This window comes from Cucurbita pepo, chromosome 6, assembly GCF_057944985.1.
Source record: "Cucurbita pepo subsp. pepo isolate OVF chromosome 6, ASM5794498v1, whole genome shotgun sequence".
Lineage (NCBI taxonomy): Eukaryota > Viridiplantae > Streptophyta > Magnoliopsida > Cucurbitales > Cucurbitaceae > Cucurbita > Cucurbita pepo.
In genome coordinates this window covers 16,700,108-16,711,351 of record NC_141803.1, presented here as the reverse complement: position 1 = coordinate 16,711,351, position 11,244 = coordinate 16,700,108, and the positions used below count along the sequence as shown (strand labels likewise).

General features: G+C 36.9%; 1 long non-coding RNA gene across 1 annotated transcript; it reads right to left on the bottom strand.

Moving 5' to 3' along the window:
- Positions 1–9,963: 9,963 nt before the first annotated feature.
- Positions 9,964–10,596, bottom strand: LOC147792501 (uncharacterized). Its single transcript, XR_015421286.1, has 2 exons — positions 10,464–10,596; positions 9,964–10,323 (listed from the first exon to the last, which is right to left on the bottom strand). It is a non-coding gene; the product is annotated as an uncharacterized LOC147792501 (long non-coding RNA).
- Between the last annotated feature and the right edge of the window lie 648 nt (positions 10,597–11,244).

Below are 11,244 nucleotides of genomic sequence, written 5' to 3'. Positions count from 1 at the left end.
GACACATTTTTGTTGTATATCATTCATATCATGCATCATGTCATATCATGTCATATCATACATACATCATATAATCAACATATCATGTACTATATCGCCAAACGTGTTATACCATAACATTTATCATATCATCAGTACATCATCATATCACGTGTCATAGCATTCACGTATCATCTCATAGTCACGTTGTATTACGAACATATCATGGACTTCATATTATAAACATATCATACTCATATTGTTTTGTAAACACATCACAGTCATATCGTTACCTAAACATAACCTAGTCATATGTTTTCATAAACATATCATGGTCATATGATTTCATAAACGTATCATAGTCATACCATTTCATAAACATATTCTTATCATATCGTTTCATAAATATATCATAATCATCTCATTTCATAAACATATCTTATTCATATCATTTCATACACATATCCTAGTCATATCGTTCCATAAAAACATCATAGTCATGTCATTTCCTAAACGTATCCTAATCTTATCGTTTATAAACATATTCTAGCCATATCATTTCATAAACATATCCTAGTCTTGTCGTTTCTAAACGTATCCTAGTCATATCGTTTTATAAACATATCATAGTCATATCATGTCATAAGCATATCTTAGTCATATCCTCTTATACACACACCACAGTCACATCGTTCCGTAAACATTTCACACATATCAAGCATATATCACGTGTAGAACCACAAGGCACGTGTCATCATACAAACATCAAATTTTAACCAAACCGATAGTAAGACCACTTACTTGGTTTGCGTTAGTAGGCGTTCTCCTTACACTCGAGTACAATTGGATTCTGTTTTCGGATGTTGCTCCAAGTATCATCGGAAGTTGTTTCCTATTCGAACGTCCATCTCGTTTTCATTAATAACTCACATTTCTAGCCTAAATAAACTTGAAATTGAAAATAAGATGTTATACTGATCTTAATTGCCTAATTATGGTTAAATTCAGCTCTTGGAGGGTAAAAAATGTAGAAATAAGTATGAAAATGTCTATACCGAGCCGAATGATAGAGTTTTGAGCTGAGGCTACATCGAGTCGATCTGAGCTGTGTTGAGCCGACTGAGCTAAAGGAGTCAATGTCTGCATGCGCGGCACGTATCTCTTGAGGGGGAAGACGCGTGCGTGGGTCGTTAATCTGGTTGAGGCACGGGTTTGGGTCGTTCTCTCGGGTGGTTCCCGCGGTGCATAGGTTGTGGTCAATGGTATTGGACTCAATTGAGCCGAATAGTTGCAGTGGGTCGAGCGATCAATGTTGCAGGTGGGTCGAGCCTTGTAGGTGGGCTTCAGGGTTTTGTTCGTGGCTACTAGGCTTCGCACTAGTCGTGGGTCGAGGCTTGGGTTTGTCTTAATTTGAGTCGGGGGTTGTAATCATGGTTTACAAGAATCTGACCCGACTTGATGGATCCTTTCGTCTCCACACGACTGTATGTGAATTTACCGAAACTTTTCTCTCTCTTCTCAAGAGCTCCTCACCGTCGACTTTTGATCCCTTTTTCCTTCTTCCTGTCTTTCCTCCCTCTCCCACAAATTCACGAAGCCATGGATGTGACTACCCTTGCAAACCCATGTTTTGTTTCATATTTTCAAAACACCCGATGCCCCCATGAATACGATCTCCTTACCTCGGTCTTTTTCTCTATGCTTCCTTCTCCAACTAATGGAGACATCTTCTATATATCGAGGGAAGATTGAGGGCAATTTTAAAACAGAGGTGGGGGTTCGGTTTGCCTTCATCAGTTTGCATTCATCGAAAAAATACAATGATTGTTCTTCTTCTCTCTATTACTCACATTTCCTTTATTGTAGGCATGTGTTGTGAGGGAAGACTGAGGCATGGCTTCGTTTGGTGTATTCTTGACGTTGGGAAGGGCGTGTGGGTAGAGGGCGCGAGGATTCCAGCGCCTTATCGAAAATCTCGAGCCTTTTTTGGTGTCTAGATTTTTTTTTTTTTTTTTTTTTTTTTTTTTTTTTTTTGTTTTGTTTTGTTTTGTTTTGTTTTTGTTGTTGTTGTAAACACTACAACTACCGTTTCAATTTCAAGTTTAGTTTTTCTTTTCGACTAAAATGATTTGGTGCAACTTTAGTAGTAATCTTGGACATGCTTCATTCGAGGTGATTTCATCGGATAATGAAGTTAATTTTCAAGAACGATGTTACTATTGGCACTGTATTTGGGATGTTGATGATAAGGATTTTTCTTTTTATAATTGTAAATAAAGTTATTCCACCTCATTCATTCATGAAGTTCTTGGACCAAACCATAACCTTTTCTCCGCTCCACATGAAATCTTTTCTGTTCTTTACAAGTTGTGTGCTTACTATAATACTTATCTAATAAAAGCAAGTCTTTTGAACATTTGAGTTTTCAATTATATGAAGACTTTAAAATAGTGTAGGTATGGTAATGAAATATCCAAGTTGTTATCGAAAAATAAAATACTGACTTCAAAATGAATATACAAGTCTCGTTCTATTCAAAACTTTTGAGCACAAAAATAGAAGAAAATTGAGAAGGAGACATGGGAATGGAGTTAGGAAAAGTTCGTGATTGGCGTTGGAAGAGAAAAAAGGGTAACCTAAGTTTGAGGATGTGTTTTCTATGCTAAATAAAGTTTAACCTAACAAACTAACACAAACAAGAACAAGAACATGAACATGCTTAATATCCTTTCAGTTTTTTGTTCGTTTTTCTTTTAATAGCATTTTACATAAAAAACTATCTTTAAAAGTCGTTAAAAATGTATCTTTGTTTTAATGCAATGATCATATATATATATATGGTTCAAAAGGATCAAAATGAAACACAAACAAATTCTAAGTTGATAAAGAAAATGAAGGCTATGAATAATCTCTATATGATTTTGTTGTTTACTTTTGCATTAACTTCTAATGTTTTCACTTGTTTTGCAGCCCAATATCCACAATCTCGTTGGAAAGTGACGATTCTTAATTACCAAGATGTACCTTTACTGGCTCATTGCAAATCGAAAAACGACGATTTAGGTAAATAAGGGTATTGCACCATGACAAATTATTCAACGAGACCATATTATTTTATGTACGTCTGTATAAACTCTTGTAGTGATAACTTTTTAATTTTTTCAATTGCATTTGTTCCCATGTGATGTGACTTTCTGATTTATGGGAGCATATATTCTTTAGTCAAAAGAGGAATACAGCTGGAAATTCAAAGAGAATTTGTGGCAGACAACATTGTTTTGGTGCAACTTTAGCAGCAATTACGGGAAGCTTTCATTTGAGGTTTTTTGGCCGGAGAAGGGAATTTGGCTTCAAGACCGATGCAACTATTCGCACTGCATTTGGCGTGCAGACGAGAAGGGTTTTTCTTTATATAATAATCGAATAAATGTATTTGAGCTCATTCATCCATGGAATCCTTAGACAAATCCATCCCTTCGCCTTACATCGCAGCGAATCTTTTTCTTTGCTGCACAAGTAGTGTGCTTGCTGTAATACTACTCTAACAAAGTGTCTATTGATCATTTAAGTTCTTAAATATCTGAAAATATTCAATATAAAGATGAGTATATCTGAATAAAATATTAAAATTGTTATTAAATATCAAAGTCTAAATTTTTTAGAAAAAATTCAAGCACGAAAATGAAATAAATTTGAAAGTTATACATCATTCTCGAAAATGAAACACAAATAGATTCTGTATCCGCTATACAAAAAAAGAAACTCGATTGTCGGAAAACATGCTCTCTCGCCTCATTGTGCCACGTGTCGCGCCTATGTCCAGAAACTTCTTTGGCTTATGTGGCTCAATCGGTTAGTATCGACTTTGCGGCTCAGAATCTAGCTCATCGGCAAGGTAAAGAAAACATGCTCTCACGCCTCATTGTGCCACGTGTCGCGCCTATATCCAAAAACTTCTTTGGCTAATGTGGCTCATTGGGTTAGTATTGAATTTGTGGCTTAGAATCTAGCTCATCGGCTCGGTAAAGGATATTTTGCAAAATTTTTGCCATTTCGACTATCTTGAAGCTAAAATTGACCTTGCTTAAGAAAATGAAGGTCAATATAAGATTCAAGTTCTCGATTTATATTAGATTGAGTTAAGAAATTGTAGTTACTCATGAAACAAGATTGACTTTCTAATAAGAAATGACAATCGATAATACTTAGAGCAATTTTGTCTTACTATCGGATAGGTTGGACGATTGTTTGTTGTATGACGACACATGCATAGTGGCTAAGTTTATGATATGGCATGTTTGACAAACAAAGTGATGAAATATACATACAAAATTAAATGATACGAGATTTCGCCGCCCACTACTACATTGCTCGTTACATATGTAAGCCACCTCACATTTAAAATGTTGAGCATTATACCTCTCCAATAATTGGAGAATCTCACAATAAAGAATATCATGTCCTTTCAGACCCGTACTTAGAAACTGGCGTCTTAGACCAACTCGACCATCTTGACTATTCCTTTTTGTAACAGCTACAAATCACTGCTAGCATATATTATCCACTTTCAGGTACTAATGCATCGTCATCAGTCTCATGGTTTTAAAATGCGTCTTGATCATGTCTAGGAGTTGAAGAGGTTTATTGGATTCCTAGGCCAGCTAGGTTGCTTAACACGAGCTTTTGGTTCCATGTTACTTTATTTTGACTCCTCAACTCTTTCTTTAGTCCAGGAATAATAGAGTCTATTTCCTCCTAACGTCGCCATGATCCTAAGATGCTTAGTCTAGTGTCGCATCTTGACCTAAGTCATTGTATAACCAACCTAACTCTTACACCCTAGCTCTATGCAGATAAACACGCTAGTTAGGTTGAACACACTATCAAATAGCTGGAGCTAATACATACTTTATCGTGCACAATACAAGCAAACAAGCTCAACAAGAAGATAATATCCATAAATCACTCCTGGAGCACAAATCACAATAGCTCATCCTCTTTTCTAACAAATAAGAGTGGCGTAGCGGAAACGTGGTGGGCCCATAACCCATAGGTCTCAAGATCAAAACCTAGCTCTGATAAAGAAATAAGACCTCAAAAATGATAGAGACAACAGTTTTACAATGACATTTGCTGCACAAGGATCATTATACCTCTCAAACCAGTACCTTAGGTAGATAAACATGCTAGATGGGGGGAACACACTCTCAAACACCTGGAACTAACACATTTTGTATCATGCACAATACAAACAATCACAATAGCTCATCCTTGTCCTTTTTTATGCTCATCCTTTTAATTAGAGTGGCACAGTGGAAGTGTGGTGGGTCTATAACCTATAGGTCCCATGACTTTAAAACAAAACAGTTTTACAAGTTGGTTATCAAAATTTTATATATGAAGAGCCTGTAAATATACATACAAAACTAATTGATACATCGCCGCCCACCGCTACATTGCTCGTTACGTATGCAAGCCTCACCATTTTAAAATGTTGAGCATTATACCTCTCCAAATCATTGCTGAGGGATTTGAACCCATGCCATTTTAAAATGTTGAGCATTATACCTCTCCAAATCATTGGAGAGGGATTTGAACCCATGCCCTTTTCAGACCAGTACTTGAAACTAGCACCTTAGACCAGCTCGGCCATCTTGACTATTTTTGTTTTTTTTTTTTTTTTTTGTAACAGCTACAAATCACTGCTAACATATATTATCCACTTTCAGGTACAGATGCATCGTCGTCAGTCTCACAGTTTTAAAATGCATCTTGATCATGTCTAGGAGTTGAAGAGGTTTATTGTATTCCTAGGCCAGCTAGGGTCGTTAACGCGAGATTTTGGCTTCAGGTTACTCTATTCTAACTCCTCAACTCTTTCTTTAGTTTTGGACTCGTAGGGTCTAGACGCTCTTAATTTCGCCACGATCCTAAGGTGCTTAGTCTAGTGTACGCATCTTGACCTAAGTCATCGTATAACGAACCTAACTCTTATACCCCAGCTCTGTGTAGATAAACACGCTAGATAGGTTGAACACACTATCAAACACCTGGAGCTAAGACATACTTTATCATGCACAATACAAGCAACAAGCTCAACGGGAAGATAATATCCATAAATCACCTTGGAGCACATATCACAATACCTTATCCTCTTTTCTAACAAATCAGAGTGGCGCAGCGGAAGCGTGGTGGGCCTATAGCTCACAGGTCTCAAGATCAAAACCTGACTGTAGTTTAGCAGTTTGCTTAACACGAGCTTTTGGTTCCTCGTTACTTTATTTACCCTCTTAACTCGCAAAGATCCTAAGGTGTGCTTAGTCTAGTGTATACATGTTGTATCATGCACAATACAAACGAAAAGATAATATCCATAAATAAACCTGGAGCATAGATCACAATAGCTCATCCTCATTTCTAATAGATCAGAGTGGCATAGATCACAATAGCTCATCCTCATTTCTAATAGATCAGAGTGGCCCATAAATAAACCTGGATCATAGATCACAATAGCTCATCCTCATTTCTAATAAACCTGGATCATAGATCACAATAGCTCATCCTCATTTCTAATAGATCAGAGTGGCACAGCGGAAGCGTGATGGGCCTATAACCCAGAGGTCCCAGGAGAGGTGGGTTATGGGTCCACCACGCTTCCGCTGCGCCACTCTGATTTGTTAAAAAAGCTTCCGCTGCGCCACTCTAATTTGTTAAAAAAGCTTCCGCTGCGCCACTCTAATTTGTTAAAAAAGAGGATGAGCTATTGTGATCTGTGCTCCAGGGTGATTTATGGATATTATCTTTCCGTTGAGCTGTTTGCTTGTATTATGCATGATATAGTATGTGTTAGCTCCAGTGTCGTTGAGCTGATATAGTATGTGTTAGCTCCAGGTGTTTGACGAACACTAGACTAAGCACCTTAGGATTGACGTTAATAGGAAATAGACTCTAGAGGAGTCAAAATAGAGTAACCTAGAATTCAATAAACCTATAACGGGCCAAAGCGAATAATAGGCCGATCCTTGTGTTGCAGCAAACAACGTCAATTATAAACCTATAACGGGCCAAAGCAAATAATAGGCTAAAACTGTTTTCTTTATAATTTTTGCAACCTCTCTACTCTATCAAAGCCAAGTTTCGATCTTAGGACCTATGGGTTATGGGTCCATCACACTTCCACTACAGCACTCTAATTTGTTTGAAAAGAGGATGAGTTATTATGATCTGTGCTCCAGGGTGATTTATGGATATGTGTTAGCTCCAAGTGTGTTCTCCAGTTAGTTTGGTTATACGATGACTTAGGTCAAGATGCGTACACTAGACTAAGCACCTTAGAATTGAGGAAATAGACTCTATTACTCTTGGACTAAAGAAAGAGTTGACGAGTTAAAAGCTAGAAAGAGTTGAGGATTCAAAAGCTTGTGTAGCTAGGAATCTAATAAACTTATACGGGGCCAAAGCGAATAATAGGCCGAGCAAGTCTAAGGTAATGGTTTGAGAGGGAAAGAATTGAGGAGTCAAAAGTTCGTGTAGCTAGGAATTCAATAAACCTATAGGGGGCCAAAGCAAATAATAGGCCGAGCAAGTCTAAGGTATTGTGATCTGTGCTCCAGGGTGATTTAAGGATATTATCTTCCCGTTGAGCTTTTGCTTGTATTATGCATGATATAGTATGTGTTAGCTCCAAGTGTTTGACACTCCTAGACTAAAGAAAGAGTTGAGGAGTCAAAATAGAGTAACCTTGAATCCAATAAACCTATAACGGGCCAAAGCGGATAATAGGCCGAGCAAGTCTAAGGTACTGGTTTGAGAGGTATAATGATCCATGTGTTGCAGCAAATGTCATTGTAAAACTACTTTCTCTATCATTTTTGAAGTCTTTCTTCTCTATCAGAGCCAGGTTTTGATCCTGGCCACCACGCTTCCGTTGCGCCACTCTGATTTGTTAGAAAAGAGGATGAGCTATTGTGATCTATGCTCCAGGGTGATTTATGGATATTATCTTTCTGTTGAAGCAAACATGCATGATATAGAGTATGTGTTAGCTCCAAGTGTTTGATAGTGTGTTCTCCAGTTAGGTTGGTTATAAAATGACTTAGGACTTAGGTCAAGATGGGTACACTAGTAGGTCAAGATGGGTACACTAGTAGGTCATGGTTATAAAATGACTTAGGACTTAGGTCAAGATGGGTTCACTAGTAGGTCATGGTTATAAAATGACTTAGGACTTAGGTCAAGATGGGTTCACTAGTAGGTCATGGTTATAAAATTACTTAGGACTTAGGTCAAGATGGGTACACTAGACTAAGCACCTTAGGATGAGGGAAATAGACTCTATTACTCCTCGACTAAAGAAAGAGTTAAAGAAGTGAAAATAGAGTAAACTAGAATTCAATAAACCTCTAACGAGCCAAAGTGGATAATAGGCCGAGTAAGTCTAAGGTACTAGTTTTGAGAGGTATAATGATCCTTGTGTTGTAGCAAATGTCATTGTGGTTTCGATCCTAGGACCTGTGGGTTATGGTCCACCATGCTTCTGCTGCGCCACTCTGATTTGTTAGAAAAGAGGATGAACTATTGTGATTTATGAATATTATCTTCCTGTTGAGCTGTTTGCGCCACTCTGATTTGTTAGAAAGAGGATGAGTTATTGTGATCTGTGCTCCAGGGTGATTTATGGATATTATCTTCCCGTTGAACTTGTTTGCTTGTGTATTAGATCCAAGTGTTTGACAGTGTGTTCAACCTATCTAGCGTGTTTATCTACATAGAGCTAGTGTGTAAGAGTTAGGTTGGTTATATAATGACTTAGGTCAAGATGCGTACACTAGACTAAACACCTTAGGATCGTGGTGACGTTAAGAGGAAATAGACCCTATTACTCGAGGACTAAAGAAAGAGTCGAGGAGTCAAAATAGAGTAACCTGGAACCAAATGCTCGTGTTAAGAAACCTAACTGGCCTAGGAATCCAATAAACCTCTTCAACTCCTAGGCATGATCAAGACGCATTTTAAAACCGTGAGACTGACGACGATGCATTAGTACCTTAAAGTGGATAATATATGCTAGCAGTAATTTGTAACTGTTACAAAAAAGAATAGTCAAAATGGCCGAGCTGGTCTAAGGTGCCAGTTTCAGGTTCGAAAGGGCATGGGTTCGAATCCCATTCTTCATGATTTTCTTTATTCTGAGATTCATCAACGATTGGAGAGGTATATTGCTCAACATTTTAAAATGTGAGGACATATGTAACGAGCAATGTAGCAGTGGGTGGCGAAATCTCATATCAACTAATTTTGTATGTATATTTCATCACATTTTTGTCAAACAATGTCATATCATAAACTTAGCCACTATGCACGTGTCATCATACATCAAACAAGTCGTGCAACCTATCCGATAGTAAGACCGCTTACTTGGTTGGCCTTAGCCGGTTCTCCCTAAATTTGAGTATATTTGCTTTTCGTCCCACTAGAACGTCAATCTTCTTTCATGAGTAACTACAATTTCTTAACTCAATTTAATATAAATCGAGAAATTGAATCTTATATTGACCTTCATTTCTTTAAGCAAGGTCAATTTCAGCTTCAAGATAGTCGGAAGGACAAAAATTGGGCAAAATATCCTTTACCGAGCCAATGAGCTAGATTCTGAGTCGCGAAGCAGAGACTAGCCGGCTAAGCCACATAAGCTAAAGAAGTTTCTGGCTGTGGGCGCGACACGTGGCACAATGAGGTGTTAGAGCGTGTTTTCCGATGATTGAGTTTCTTTTTTGTGTGGCCGATACAGAATCTGTTTGTGTTTCATTTTTTAGAACGGTGTATAACTTTCAAATTTATTTCATTTTCGTGCTCGAATATTTTCTATAAAATCTAGACTTCGATATTGAGGGCAACGTCAATGTTTTATTCTTTAATAACAACTTTAATATCTTATTGAGATGTACTCATTTTTATATTAAATATTTTCATATATTTAAGAACTTAAATGATTAATAGACACTTTGTTAGAGCATTACAGAAAACACACTACTTGTGTAGTAAAGAAAAGATTCGATGTGATGTAAGGCAAAGGTGATGGATTTGTCTAAGGATTCCATGGATGAATGAGCTCAAATACATTTATTCGATTATTATATAAAGAAAAGCCCTTCTTATCTGCACGCCAAATGCAGTGCGAATAGTTGCATCGGTCTTGAAGCCAAATTCCCTTCTCTGGCCAAAAAACCTCGAACGAAAGCTTCCCGTAATTGCTACTAAAATTGCACCAAAACAATGTTGTCTGCCACAAATTCTCTTTGAATTTCCAGCTGTATTCTTGTTTGGACAGAAGAATGTGCTCCCCTAAATCAGAAAGTTACATCAGATGGGAACAAATTCAATTGAAAAAAGGAAAAAGTTCGAACTACAAGAGTTTATACAGATATACATAAAATAATATGGTCTCGTTGAATAATTTGACGTGGTGCAATACCCTTATTTACCTAAATCGTCGTTTTTCGATTTGCAATGGACCTGTAAAGGTATGTCTTGATAATTAAGAATCGTCACTTCCCAACGAGATTGTGGATATTGGGCTGCAAAACAAGTGAAAACATTAGAAATTGATGCAAAAGTAAACAAAATCATATAGAGATTGTTCATAGCCTTCATTTTTTGAACAACTTAGAATTTGTTTGAGTTTCATTTGGATCCTTTTGAACCATATATATATATATATATGATTATTGCACTAAAACAAAGATACCTTTTTAACGACTTTTAAAGATAGATTTTTATGTAAAACGCTATTAAAAGAAAAACGAACAAAAAACTGGAAGGATATTAAGCGTGTTCGTGTTCGTTTGTTCGGTTACACTTTATTTAGCAAAGAATCACACACATCCCCAAGCTTAGGTTACTTTTTTTTTTCTCTCCGGACATCAATCACATACTTCCTAATTCCATTCCGATGTCTCCTTCTCAATTTTCTTCTATTTTGGTGCTCGAAATTTTTGAATAAAACGAGACGTGTATATTCATTTTGAAGTCAGTATTTTATTTTTCGATAACAACTTGGATATTTCATTACCATACATGCACTATTTTGTTAAATGTCTCTAAATAATTGAGAACTCAAATGTTCAATAGACTTATTTTTATTAGATAAGTATTGTAGTAAGAACACAACTTCCATTTGGTCTAAGAACTCCTGAATGAATGAGGTCGAATAACTTTGTTTTACTATTATAAAAAGAAAAATTTTCTCATCAACATCACAGATGC